Here is a 15,066-nt window from a genome sequence, read left to right on the forward strand (position 1 = left end):
AGAGAAATATCTTCTACTGAATCGGCCAAATCATTGTCTACTCTGAAGCCTTCATGCCTTCACTTCCTCCATGTGAACAACATTTCATAAATATTTCATATTGGGTTCTCAATTCACTCAACATGGCAACCCAACAACACCATCGTTCTGTACATAAAATCTGGATCAAAAACTTTTCCCTGGAGAGGGTTATTTCTTCTCTTCTACTCACAATCATCTCTCCTCTCTAACACACCACAAGCTACCCATTTTCTAACACAATCAACATATAAAATATGAATCTTCTTCTCAACTCTATCTCCAATTTCTACACACAATACACTGATAAAACACTGCGAAACAATGTGAGCAGCTGCTGAAATTTATACGCACTCTCAAGGCCCTCACTATGGTATACTCAAACACTCTCAAGACCACAAAATAAATAGACTTAAAGCCTTCCTCTATTTATCAATTTTTTGTGATGATTAACTCAGTAAATGATACAGGTTATGAATCAAACGACAACTCTTTTCACACACTTCAAATTTAGTTGAGATAGGATTCTTGACCAAATCAAGCACTAACTCCACTATCCTTTTGATATCTATGACCTTGATTAGATTCTGGAGACCCCATGACTTGATTCGACCTTTTTCTGGAAAATTCCAATCATAAACTTTGTCAAAATACCCAAATTAGTTGAGTTGTGGGAATACGGAGAAATTCTCGTGAAAAACCTCAGTCGCACGCACAACACATGGTAGATTCGACTAGAGATCCTCAGTCGCTCCCAGAGGCATGTCTACCAACGACTTGAGATTTTCAGTCGCTCCCATGACCCATCATCCACGCAATTGGGGCAAAGGATGGTCATAACTCAGTCAAATCATCTTAGATCCTACTTAAACATTCTTCCAAATCTTGACAAGCTTTTGTAGTACCTCTAGAAGTCACTGACACCTCTGCAACACTTCACCAAGTCACTTCCATATCACCAACATGATCACAAGTCAAAACAGGTTGACTAGGATGTCAACCAACTATCATACTAAGTAGCTGGGCCATCAAAATTCTCCACAACATCTCTACCATCAGTATGCAACTCTAGTACCTTGTCAGACATCCTCTAACATATGTACAACCATCTCAAGCATTCACTAAGACTTGTAGATCCTTTCCAAGCCCAATATACAACATCATCAAAATGAGAGACCTAAATTGGGACATGGAGACCTAATCAACAAGGGTCCTCAACTCTAACTCTTATAGCAGCGACCAACACATGTATGTAGCAATATGATCAAGGATATAATCAAATATCCAAGCTAATCCATGTTAGTAGACATGCCAATGACCATCTACACATCATCCATACGCAAGCCACCCGCAGTCACACATACACATATATAACCAACTCATCTGCAACCCACCCAACCAGGTTGACATCAATGCCAACAAACAACACATCTGCAACACACATTAATGTTAACAATCTCCCCCTTTGGCATTGATGACAACCCCAACTGAAACAATCATATGAAACTGTCATTTGAAAATTGATTAATATCGTCACATTCTCCCCTTTTAACATCAATGGAAAAGGGCTAAACATGTCAAGGATGAATGTTATATACTTCTCTACATGCAATGGGCTCCATCAACGAAAACATATACTCCACTCAATATCATATGGAAGTGATGAACAATGGGGTGCAATAATGAAAGGAAACAACACTTCTCCACATAAATGAAAGATATGTGCAATAAACTCCCCCTGGACACAAGCTATGTCCAAAAAACAACACACTAGAGCGACAATATACATCTACCAAAAACAACAATAAACTCTCTCACTTAGCAACAACAATGTCTGAAACACATGTTCTCTCCCCTGAAACAACAACAACATAATCCCCGTCATAATAGCAACAACATATCAAATCACCTACATATAAGGGCAACAACATAATGTGACCAACTAGCAGCAACAACTCTGATCAACTCCATAGTAGCAACAACATATATCCAACCAACTCTGAAACAACAACATCAAATACATCATCTCCACAATGTACTCTCCAACAGTAGAAAACTCATTTATCAACAACAACAATGACTATCCAGAAACAATATCTCTCTGAAGTAGACATGGTAGCAACAAATATATGATCACAGGTCACAACTGTATGACCAACCATACTCCACTAAATGCAAACATCTCTGTGGCTGAATGTACACTGATATATATATATATATATATATATATATATATATATATATATAAAATTGTCAGTGCCTCCTTTCCATATGCAAGAGGCTACTCCACATGGACCAATGATTATGACAAAATGATATGCAACAAAGTACAGGATTCACAGGCCTATTACATGGCTTCCCAAATGATAATACATGATTGTACAATGAAAACATAAGCCTATACATATGGTCGATCCATGAATCACATGACTCTCTTAATGCATGCACGATTCCATCTGTATCTACATGTATAATAGAGAAACATGTTAGGACAATGAAAATACATGACTCTAGACTATCTCGCCATAATAAGTATGAGAGTGTAAAAAGATAATACATGAAATACATGGTTGTACCAACACTACTAAAATCCCATACATAGTTGCACCAACTCTCATGAATCACTATACAACACATGTCATTTATGGTTTATGACTTTATGTTTGAAACATACAAGAATGAAACTATCTCATACATGGCTATTATAAAAATATTCTCATCAATGCATGTCTAATACAATGTCATAATGCAAGTACATAGAGCATATGATCCACAATATGCCATTTTCATAGCAAGAAGCTAATGTCAACAAAATGTTGGCATTATGACTAATGAGTTGTCCTTAATTGGAACTTACTTGATAAATATGTCAACATGATGGTAACAGAATGAGTATACAAGCTAGTACATATGTAAGAGAGAGATTGGACAAAGGAATATCAGTTCAGAGACAGAGGAAGGATAAAGGTGATGTTTTAAGAATTATACATAGATCCAGTGAAGAAAGGTCACGTACATACCTGGATATGGTTAAGCATGGTTAGGCAAAGTCGGGTATGGTTAAGCAAAGTTGGGAAGAATAAGTATTTTCAAAATCACAAACTTTTTATTTTATATTCTGATTTCTATATGCTACTTTATTGAAAGGAACACAAGTGTGTACGCGACTGTTCTTAAGACAACTAGCGTACATCCAATAAATTTATGATTCAGTTAATTCTTCATTTCTTTATCTTCAATGAGTGTATTTGTACTTTATTATACATTAGATAGAAAATAACCATGTGCAGTAGGAACAAAATAAATCATCACACGTAAGAAACACACATGAACACCAAGATTTAAGGTGGAAGCCAAATGCGGGGAAAAACCACCTGTTGTTGTCGTCTTTGTTTTCTTTTTAATATAAATAAAATATTTTACAATCTTGTATTAGCATAGACTCATACCCGTACGTAGACACCCACCTGCAGAAGGCTACAACCTTCGATCGTTTTCCAACTCCTACTGGAAGGGAGCTTCAACCCCTTGGCTCTTGTACTGGCATAAACTTGTACCAGTACATAGAAACCAACTTGCTGAAGGCTACAACCTTCACTCATTCTCCAGCTGCTACTGGAAGGAAGTTCCAACCCCCTAATCTGATTTAACAACTACTACTGGAATGAAGCGCCAACTACCTCAACTCTGGGGATCACGTTTCATAAATTTTCATACTGGATCCACCTACTACACATCATCACAACTTGTAGGCCACATTTCATCAAAATTTAGATTGGACCCACTACCAACATTTAAGCTCAATATTATTCATCAAATTGTAACTCATCACTGTAACTGAATCAACCAATATTTGTCACAACTGACTCAACCAATCAATGAAACCCAATCAACTGTAACTCAATCAAAACTCAACCAATCAACTGAATAGTTAGATCACTATAACCAAAACATCAAACATCGTAGTGCATATCATAGAAACCAAATTATGTTACTGCAAACCCTCATCAACCTATCTATCAAAATGTATACACTACTTCTCAGTAGCAATCCTGCATGTGTACACGCCTTTCATGAAGCATACTCGCGTATAGATCTTAAACTTCTGCAAACTACAAATTGGACCACTATCATTCTGAAATAAATACTAAATCATACTCATATCTACTGCAACATTATGAACCAATCACATCACAGTCTTTGATCTTCAATCACAATCAACAAATAATCTGAACATTCTTCAATGAATCATTCCACAATCAAAACGTCACTGTTTAAATCCATATGAACAAGAAGATTTCATTGACAAACAACAAAAATACGTGAGAATTGATAAAACGGATCAAACATCCTTTCATCAAAAGTCCTACTTATGTATGCACTTTCCTCAAAGCATAGCCACGTGTGTATGTGCTTTTCAAGAACCAAACCCACGTGTATGTGGCTTACCATAAACACATCCGCCTGTGTATGTTCCTTGCAGGCTATAAAACCCACGTACATATCTCCAAATTCAGAATCACTTCTTCGTTGGAACACAAAACTTTAGTCATACCCAGATCTCGACATACACAGACAAGTCATGCGTTAAGACACCATCAACACAAATCAATTCATCATAATTGTCATCTTAGATTTATTGGATCTGATCAATCATCAAATTCTCTAGTGCATACTTTGTTTAGATCAAGAAAAGCATCAATAGCCCATAACATGCATACTTGCATTATATCTAACTATTCATAAGATTTCCATCACTTGCACACATTTCATACTTTGATCTTCATCACTTTATATAGTTTAGCCTTTTTCAATGCCACAGGTCAAAACCATACTCCAGCCGTGTTATAGACATTTTTGTGCCTTACAGCTCTAAGCATGAAATGTCCATAAACCAAGGGATCCTAAGTCCCTAAAAGTGTTGTTCCTACCCCTAGAGGAACAAGGTCAACCAATTACAACTTCTCCCAGAAGTTCTCCACCAGAAACTGCTCAGAATCAGTCAAATCAGGATCATTTTAGCTGCTCCACTAGCTAGCTGCGTTGCATAGCACCCCAGTACACTAGCTAGGTACGTTGCAACACACCTAAATGCACTAAAAGGGTGCGCTGAGCGGGAAATGACAAATGGTAGTGTCATTCCGCGAGGTGGACAGACAATGGAAGCTTCCAGAATCTTCCCCAATGACTCTTGCCTCACTGAGTTCGACCAAGGATGAGTAAGAGGCTCTCAGTCTCCAAGTGGAAGCAAGAACTGACAGAGAGAGGCCACTAGTCAAATCATGAGCTGACTCATCCTCTTTGCATACATCTATAAATGGATCCCTCATCCTAGAGATCCAGAGGCTGGAATTTTGTACATTGCAGAGAATTGCTGTTGGTTTTGAGATAGAGATCAGTGTATTGGGTGATTTATGCTTCGTTGGAGGTGAAGAGGGGATTCCTTTGCTGGGGGGTTGATGCTGGATCAGGAATCATTGGTTGTAACTCCTCCTGGACCTTCTTGTTATATCAATAAAACTATTTGAGTTTCTCCTACATGCTTGTGTATCAATGATGTTTTGTTATATTTGCATGTTTAGCTTAAATCTGATCCTAAGCTATTTATGAATGTAAATCCATGTCTTTGTGTAGTTTTCCTCTTCTGTGATCTTGCAGGAACTTGGTGAAGCTGGGCAAGTAAGGGAGCAGGTAGCTGGAAGCTGTCAAAGAGGAGAGAGATTGGATCAAAGGACTAGCGCAAGACACAGGTTGGTTCATCCTATTCCTCTTCGTTTATAGTTCATAAAGAAGAATACGAAAGTAGTTTTCCTTGTTTGTTTCTAAGGTACTGTCACACCTTAGTGGGATAGGGGCGTTCTGAGTAGACACTTTTCCCGTTAACAAAATGGTGACTCCACTGGGGAACGTGTCTAGTTAGTTTGTTTGTGTTTCTCTTGTTGTTTGTTTCATAAACACAGAAGTAGCAATCGAACTGCATTTGCCATTATCAAATGCAAAGTAGACACCTACTACTTCAATCCTTTCACTGGATTTGTTTATGATTTGAACAGCTGATTCACAAATGATCTGATTACCCTTTGTGATAGCTCTTAGACCTCCTTTAAATCCACCCTCTGATTGTGCATTACTGATTGCTTTTACTCGGCCAAAATCCATAGATTAAACTGCAAACCGTGACCCAGAACCCGGATAGAAGTCTCGTTTCTGCCCCAGCGCAGGCATAGTGAAGAGATTTTGCATTTCAACACAGTTCCCGAGAGGGCTACCTGCGCTGCAATTCAGTTTCTCTGTGTAACAGGTGCGCTGATCAGCCTAGCCCTGTGCAGCTGAGGTTCTTTGCTTCATTTTTTCAGTTTTGTCTCTGATTTTGTAGCCTGTGATCAGTGTGTGTCTGTTTAAAAACCCCTTTTCTTTGCCTTAATTCCGCCTCCTTTGTACAAAAAGACTGTAGATGTTCTTTGTGTGTTTGTTACATCATTTACAGTTTTCCATTGAAAGAGTAGAATAGTCATACTGTCGTCCTTGGATTTAGATCTGTCGTAAGTGTCGATTTTGATCTTAGGAGAAAGTTTATTTGCTGTTGACAGTCGATTATGCTTTTACTTTTGTCTTTGGTTTGAATTTGTCACTTTCTAGTGTCAAAACGAGTGTTTATTTCAAAATCATAAAGTGTCGTAATCTTCTCTACCTTTTGATTTCGAAAAGAAGCTTGTTTGTGTTTTTCACTTGAAAGCAAATTCAGATTTGTACATCAACTTTCTTTTTAGGCATCAATATTAAGAAAGTGAAAACAAATACATGCATATGTGCATTTGCATATTGATAGTCTGTTTGGCTTGATTTAGGAAAAGTGCATCTACAGTGTGCTCTTTGCTCTTTGAGAAAAGATTGTGTCTTTCTTTTCCCCTTGTAGCTAGGATTTTCATTGCTGAAAAGAGATAAAAGCTTGCTTATCATCTTTAGATTGCATTTTAGGAATTACATCTACATCTCGTGGTGATCCCAAAAGGCAAACTTCTAAGAAATATCAACTTAAAATAAATTGAATGAATCTAACAACGCTTTGGAACTTAACGCACAACATTTAGAGGTCTAGGCTAGAGACGTATTCCGGCGTCGTAAAGCCTGGTAACTGTTGTCCTCACTGATGGTTGGGTGATTCCTCCACTTTGAGACGATAAGTGCCAGTACGGACTTGTGCTCCCACGTACCGTCGAGTATATATTGGGAGACCCCTATAGGATTAAAACCTTTTATCCATAGGAAGCCGTGTCGGCCGCCCTACTGATCACAATGCACCGAACACAGCATTTGGGAAGATTGAATGCCGTACTGTAAAAAGTATTCTGCAGTTTTGCGATTGGTTTGGTACTCCCTCTACCTAGATCTCCAGAGCAGTCCCTTTCATTCCTTTTCAGACTCCTTAATAGAAAAGGTCCATCTGAGCACTTGTCACTTCAGGCTCATTAAAAATCGAAGGAGACTAGAGTCATCTTTTGTTTTTTCTCGACTCTTTAAAACTGAAAAAACAAGTTGTGTCAAAGCGTCTTAAAATTTATTTTAAACGGAATATTCATACCCTTTTCCTACGTTGATCTTAGGTTGAGAAAATGGAGTCTACCAACCAAGGTATTCCCCTTGGTGGAAATCCTAGTCCCTTCTCCTCCTGGGGAGATGTTGGTGCACCCCATATGGCCACATTGTCGCTTCCAGGACTGACAATTGGCTTGCTAGTCTGGCTCTTCTCAACCAATTTCGTTCAGAACACCACTATTCCTGAATAATCGAATCAGCAATTAGACGAGTCCAGAGTTGCCCACCAACCTTCTACTTCCTCTAATTCTTCCTCTCCTCCTTCCTCTTCGCTTGATAGGGCTGGCAAAGCCAAAAGCCAAGTTCCTAAAGAGAAGAAGGAGAAGAAGAAGAAAGAGAAGAAGAAGAAGGAGCCAAAGGCGAATGGGGGAAAACGAGTGTCATCTAACGAAAATCCACACACTGCACCGACCAGGTCTAAATCGCCATGTGTCATTTGCAAAGGAGACCACTTTCACAGAGATTGTCCTTGCATCCCTCGGATACTAAGGGACTGGTCTCCTCGTTTGCACAATCCGGTGTCATCAACCTCTGATGATCATGTTGAAAGCACACCGTCAACTAGAGAAAGTGAAGCCCCAGGACAAAAAGGGAAAGCTAGATTTCCCTGTAAACTGTGCGAAGGAAATCATTCCGTCCACCGTTGTCCCTTCTTAGACGAAGCGAAAAGAGTTTTGGATGATCGTCCGGTTTCACCGTTACGACTTCCTCCTGGATATAAAAAACTCTTGCCGAGTCCGTCGCTAGTTGAGAATCCAGCCGGCCCTCTCAAGTGGTCGGCTGAAGCGCCTATCATCGAAGATAAACCATCTGAATCCATACCAGACGAAAGTCAAAAGGTCGAGGTGGCAGTTGACCCGGTCTTGCCTTCAGAGGCTTTATCTTTGGATGATACAGTCACTGAAGAGAACAAGGATGACACCGTCCAAATTCTCTTCATCAACACAGACTCCGACAAACATGGGGGCAATCTGTTGGCATTATGATTCAAGTGTTGTCCTTGATGGCAACTCACTCAGAGGTTGGTACAGGTGCTCAGAGGTTGGTACAGGTGATGGCAACTTAATCAGAAGACAGATCTTAGTACAGCATGCCAAGGAAGTTCATATACGCAGGTTCGTTAAGCCCAAGTCGCGTGTACACGCTAGTTGGATTCAGAAAAAGCGCGTGTATGTGGAAAAGTACCTTTGGTCCATGGTGGTTAGTCCTTGGAAGTTGTGCCTATGATTTCGGACCATTATGTCTCGACGGGCGTGTCGATCCCTAGTTTTGAAGTTGATGGTATTGTGTTACTATGGTTTTGGCTCTTGGTATTGAGCAAGGCCTAAGGCTATATAAGGAGAAGAAGATCATTATGCAAAATTATCTTTCGACAAGGCTTGAATATCTAAGAGAGAAAGAGATCTGATATGCAGGGTCTGGGTTGCTTGATATGAGCTAAGGAGAAATCACATCGGTGGATGGAAGACTAGATCTAAGGATAAATCGGGATCTAATGGTTTGAAATGCACTATTATGATATGGTTGATTATGCGTATTTCTAGATCTGCATACTGTCGCAATATTATGTTCTGGATCTAACTGATGTCTGGTACAGCTGCAAGTTGAGAGAATCTATTTTTAGATCTGTACGCAGGTTGGCTTAGGTAAAAGCGCGTGTATACGCGGGTTTCGCTCATTGAAGTAGCATATATCTCTTAAAGCTTGATTTTTGGGTTTGCAGTTGGATCTGACTGTTATTACAGAGTTCTGTAGACTGCTCTGTGTTCTGGTATCTGGTGATTGACAGGGTTCAGTGGTTCAGTGATTCAAAGTTTGATTATACTAGTATTGGTTGTTTTATGCTTCAATGATCTGTTGTGAAAGTTGAATGAATTGGGGTCTACAGATTGTAATGTTGTGCTTCAGGAATATCCAGTCTGAAAATGTATGAAAGGTGGTACCTGAAGGAAAGAAGATTGTAGGTCAGCACCTACGTACTAGTATCTTGGCTAGTACAAGAGCAAAGGGGGTTGGAGCTCCCTTCCAAGGAAGTTTGGAGAACGAGAGAAGGTTGTAGCCTTCTGCAGGTTGTAGCCTGCGTACTGGTATAAGGCTGCACCAGTACAAAAGATTGTAAACTGAAGTTTCATATTAAAGAAAGATAGAGACAACTTGCAGCAGGTGGTTTTCACCCACATTGGGTTTCCACCTTACATCTTGGTGTTCATGTGTGTGGCTTTTGATCTGTTCTGTTATACTGCACCTGTTTACTGTTAATGAGGTGAATAATGTCCTGATGAACTTAACTGAAGAATAAGCTAACTAAATTATGAGTTTTCTTCTTATACGCTGTTTTATTTAGTCACAGTAGCGTGTACACGCTGGTTCTCCTAACTGAAGTAGCGTATATGTTTCTGAGCATTGAAAAAGTTTGATTGATCTGATAATACTGATTCACCCCCCCTCTCAGTATTATTTCCAACAATTGGTATCAGAGCAGGTCCTTCAGAGAAGCTTGATCACTTGAAGGTAGATCATTCATCATGAGCAACTACGAGAAAGAAGCATCAATCAGGCCACCGATTTTTGATGGGACAAATTTCAATTATTGGAAGGTAAGAGTTACTGCATATCTTCAATCTCTTGGTACAGAAGTTTGGAACATTGTAGAAACAGGCTATGCTTTTCCTTCAGCTACTCCTATAGATCCAGCTGAGAAAAAGCAGTATGAAACAAATGCAAAAGCAGTCAGTACTCTATTAGGAAGTATATCCCAAACAGAATTCATGAAGGTCATGCACTTCAAATCAGCAAAAGAGATATGGGACAAAATGATCACTAGCTATGAAGGAGATGAACAGGTAAAGCAAGCTAAACTTCAAACTCTCAGGATTCAATATGAGACTCTCAAGATGTATAATGATGAAAGTGTGGCTAATTATTTTCTTCGGGTAGATGAGATTGTTAATTGCATGAAAAATTTGGGTGAAGAAATAAAAGAGACTATAGTAGTTCAAAAGATTCTAAGATCATTATCCCCCAAGTTTGAATCTAAAGTATCTGCAATAGAAGAAAAAGAAAATCTCCATGTTCTCACTATGTCTCAGCTACATGGAATTCTAACTGCTTATGAAATGAGAAAGGGAGGTCCATCTGACAGAAGGGAAGCTGCTTTTAAGGCATCAGGAAAAGAAGATTACTATGAAGCAAGCCATGTTCCAGAAGAAGAGGAAGAAGAATCAAATTTTGTCAGAAATCTTCAAAGGGGTTCTGGAAGGTTCAGAGGTAAGCTACCTTTCAAATGCTTTGCTTGTGGAAGAGTAGGTCATTATGCTGAAAAATGTCCTTATAAGGATAAAGGAAAAGAACCTGCTAGATGGAACAAGAAACAAAGTGCAAATAAGAAAAGCTACTACACCCATGAAGATAGTGATGGCTTATCAAACAGTGATGAAGATGAACAAGGTAATAAATATAAGCTGTTAATGGCATTTGAAGATGATGATTATGAGGATGCTGTAGATGTGGATAATCTCTATAATGAAATTACTAGACTCAAGAGATGCATAGAAGAAAAGAGTGTGATCATTGATACTTTGCAATTTCAAATTGATGAAAAGGAAAAACATCTTGAAAAACTAGAAGGTGAAATTGTTGGTCTCAGAAAAGAAATTGAGAAAACAAAAGCTATTAATCTTAAGTTTGTCAAAGGATCTGAAACTTTGGATGAGATTATCAATGTGCAGCGGTCTCCTCTAAACAAGACAGGTTTGGGCTATAATGGAGAAACCTCTCAAGCATCCACCTCAAAAAGTTATCTTGATGCAGCAAGAAGAAATGAGCAGAAGAACAATGAAGATAATCAGGTAAAGCAGGGACGAATTACAAACAGAAACTATCAGGGACAATCCTTCTTAAGGGTGAACAAAAGCTACAACCAACCACAGGTAAAATCTTCTCAGTTTGGCTCAAGAATAGATGAAAATAGAAATTACAATCAGTTGGCTGGTAGATTCAATAACCGCAGAAGCTTCTTCAATGGACAATGCTTTTCTTGCCATAACTTTGGTCACAAAGCAGCTCAATGTGTTGCATATAAAACAATCATGACTAGGGAAGCTCAAAAACAAAGAAGTATGACAGGGATTACAAAAAGGACCTATAACAACTTTTCGGTTCTTGAAAATGAAGTTGAATGTTCTATTTGCAATAATTTTGGTCATAAAGACTCTGAATGCAGGAGCAGGTTTCAGGAGAAAAAGGAACAAGCCACGAGCACCAAAAAATGGAGAATAAAGGAACCTCAAACAGAAAGATGTGGGATAGCTTTTTATGCAGAAGGACAGGAAAATCTATGGTACATTGACAGTGGATGTTCGAAACATATGACAGGTGATAAAGAAAAACTTGAATCTTATTCTACTTTAGAAAAGGGAAAGAAAGTTTCTTTTGGAAATGATACTCCTGCAACTATAAAAGGAAAAGGTATTGCTCCTTTGAAAGAAAAGGTCAAGGCTGGAAATGTTTTGTATGTTGATGGATTGAAGCATAATCTACTAAGTGTCAGCCAGATGTGTGATCAAAAAACCGAGGTTATTTTCAGATCGAATGGATGTCTTGTTCGTGATCTTGATACAGGTAAAACAGTTCTCAAAGGCAAAAGAACTCCAAATAATCTGTACATATTTGAAGAAGGACAACAACAATGCTATCTTAGCAAGGATGAAGAGCACTGGTTATGGCATCGAAGGTTGGGACATCTAAGCTTCTCACAAATAAGGAAAGCATGCAAATATCAGGCAGTTCGCGATCTTCCAGATATCAAAATTCCAGACAACACCATATGCAAATCTTGTCAGTTTGGAAAGCAAACCAGAACTAACTTTCCAGAGAAGGAAGGATCAGCTAGCTTGCCTCTTGAGCTAGTCCATACAGATGTATGTGGTCCATTTAGGAAAAGGACACCTCGAGGAGAAGAATATCTGATATTATTCATTGATGATTTCTCAAGGTTTGTTTGGTTAGGGCTTATGAAGCACAAAGATGAAGCATTCGAAAAATTCAAATCCTTCAAAGCATTGGCTGAAAATGAATCAGGACACAAAATTAAGTGCCTCAGATCTGACAGAGGTGGGGAGTTCACATCAAATGAATTTTTCGATTTCTGCGATGAACATGGGATAAGAAGAGAATTCTCTACAGCTAGAACTCCTCAGCAAAATGGGGTTGTGGAAAGAATGAACAGAACTATCCAACAAATGGCTCGTGCTATGCTCGATGAATCAGGTACTCCTGCAACCTTCTGGGGTGAAGCTGCACATGCTGCTGTTATTATTCTTAACAAAACAAATGTCCGAGTAAACAGCACTCAAACACCTCATGAGCTTTGGAGTGGTAAAACTCCTTCCGTGAAGCACTTCAAAATCTTTGGGAGCAAATGTTATATTAAGAATACTGATGAGCAACTTGGCAAACTTGAACCTAGAGCAGATGAGGGCATTCTTCTTGGTTATTCTCCACATAGCAAAGCATACAAGTGCTACAATAAAAGACTTGGCAGAATTGTTGACAGTATTGATATAGTGGTTGATGAGAAGGGATATATTCCTAGGCAAGTTCATCATGAAGACATTGAAGAAGATGAAGGTTACTCTCAAAGGCGAAATGATGAAGAAGAAGAACCTCAAGAAGAAGAAGAATCTCAAGAAGAACCAGAGGAGCAGACAAGAATAGAAGAGAAGACTCCATCCAGATATGTTCAAAAGAATCATCCAGAAACTCAGATTGTGGGGCAGAAAGAAGCAGGAGTACAAACAAGAAGGACACTTGCAGAAGCTTCAAGCTACTTGGCATTACTCTCCTCCACTGAACCACAAAATGTGAAAGAGGCATGCAAAGATGAATGTTGGGTCAAAGCAATGGATGAAGAACTTGAGCAAATCGAAAAGAACAACACTTGGGAATTAGTTCCTAGACCAAAAGATAAGAATGTAATAGGAACAAAATGGGTCTTCAAGAATAAATTAAATGAAAATGGAGAAGTAATTAGAAACAAGGCCAGACTTGTTTGTAAAGGGTATGCACAGCAAGAAGGAATAGATTTTGAAGAGACCTTTGCTCCTGTGGCAAGACTTGAGGCCATCCGAATGTTCCTTGCTCTCTCAAGCTTTCAAAACTTCAAGGTATTTCAAATGGACGTGAAATCAGCCTTCCTGAATGGAGACTTAGAAGAAGAAGTATATATTGAGCAGCCAGATGGTTTCATTCTTGGGAATGATCCAAACCTTGTATGCAGATTGAAAAAGGCACTCTATGGACTCAAACAAGCTCCAAGGGCTTGGTACTATCGGTTGGACAAATATCTTCACCAACAAGGCTTTTCAAAAGGATCAGCAGATAGCAATCTCTATATAAAAGTTGAAAATAACAAATTGCTAATTCTTGTTGTTTATGTAGATGATATTATTTTTGGCAGCAATGAAGAGACTATGAGTCAAAACTTTGCCTTGGTTATGCAGAAAGAATTCGAAATGTCACTTCTTGGAGAATTGACATATTTTCTTGGATTGCAAATCCAACAAAATGAAGGAGGTATCTTCTTGTCTCAAACCAAATACCTCAAGCAGATCTTGAAGAAGTATGGCATGGAAGAGTCAAAGCCAGTATGTACACCCATGGTTACAGGATGCAGCCTCAGTGCAAATGATGAATCAGCAGCAGTTCACCAACCCACTTATAGATCCATGATTGGGAGTTTGCTTTATTTGACAGGTACTCGACCAGATATTACACATGCAGTAGGAATGGTTGGAAGATTTCAAGCCAACCCAAAGGAAACTCATCTTCAGGCAGTCAAAAGAATCTTCAAATATCTTCAAGGGACCCAAAACTATGGCTTATGGTATCCTAGAAATACAGATCTCACTCTTCATGCTTACACAGATGCAGATTGGGCTGGAAGTGTGGATGATAGGAAAAGCACAAGTGGTGGTGCTTTCTTCATGGGTTCCAGATTAGTATCTTGGTTCAGCAAGAAACAGAGTTCGATTGCCTTATCTACAGCTGAAGCAGAATATGTGGCTGCAGCATCTTGTTGCACACAACTTCTTTGGATGATGCAGACCTTGCAGGACTTTCAAATCACTTGCACTCCACCCGTCTCTATCTTATGTGATAATACAAGTGCAATCAGCATTTCAAAGAATCCAGTCATGCACTCAAAGACCAAGCACATACCAATCAAGTACCATTTTCTTCGGGAACAAGTGCTTGAGCAGAAGGTCAAGTTGGAGTATGTTCCTTCTAAGGAACAAGTTGCTGATATTCTCACAAAACCACTGCCCAGGGAAACTTTTGAATATCTCAGACAAAAGCTGGGAGTAGTTGATGCTTCATCCTGCTGTTGAAGCTTGTCTGTTCTACAGAAAAGTTGGTATACGCAAGTTACGAAAGGTATATACGCGTATACAC

This window comes from Pinus tabuliformis, chromosome 3_2 (assembly GCF_031772625.1).
Source record: "Pinus tabuliformis cultivar Carrire ecotype Pingquan chromosome 3_2, CPIR1, whole genome shotgun sequence".
Lineage (NCBI taxonomy): Eukaryota > Viridiplantae > Streptophyta > Pinopsida > Pinales > Pinaceae > Pinus > Pinus tabuliformis.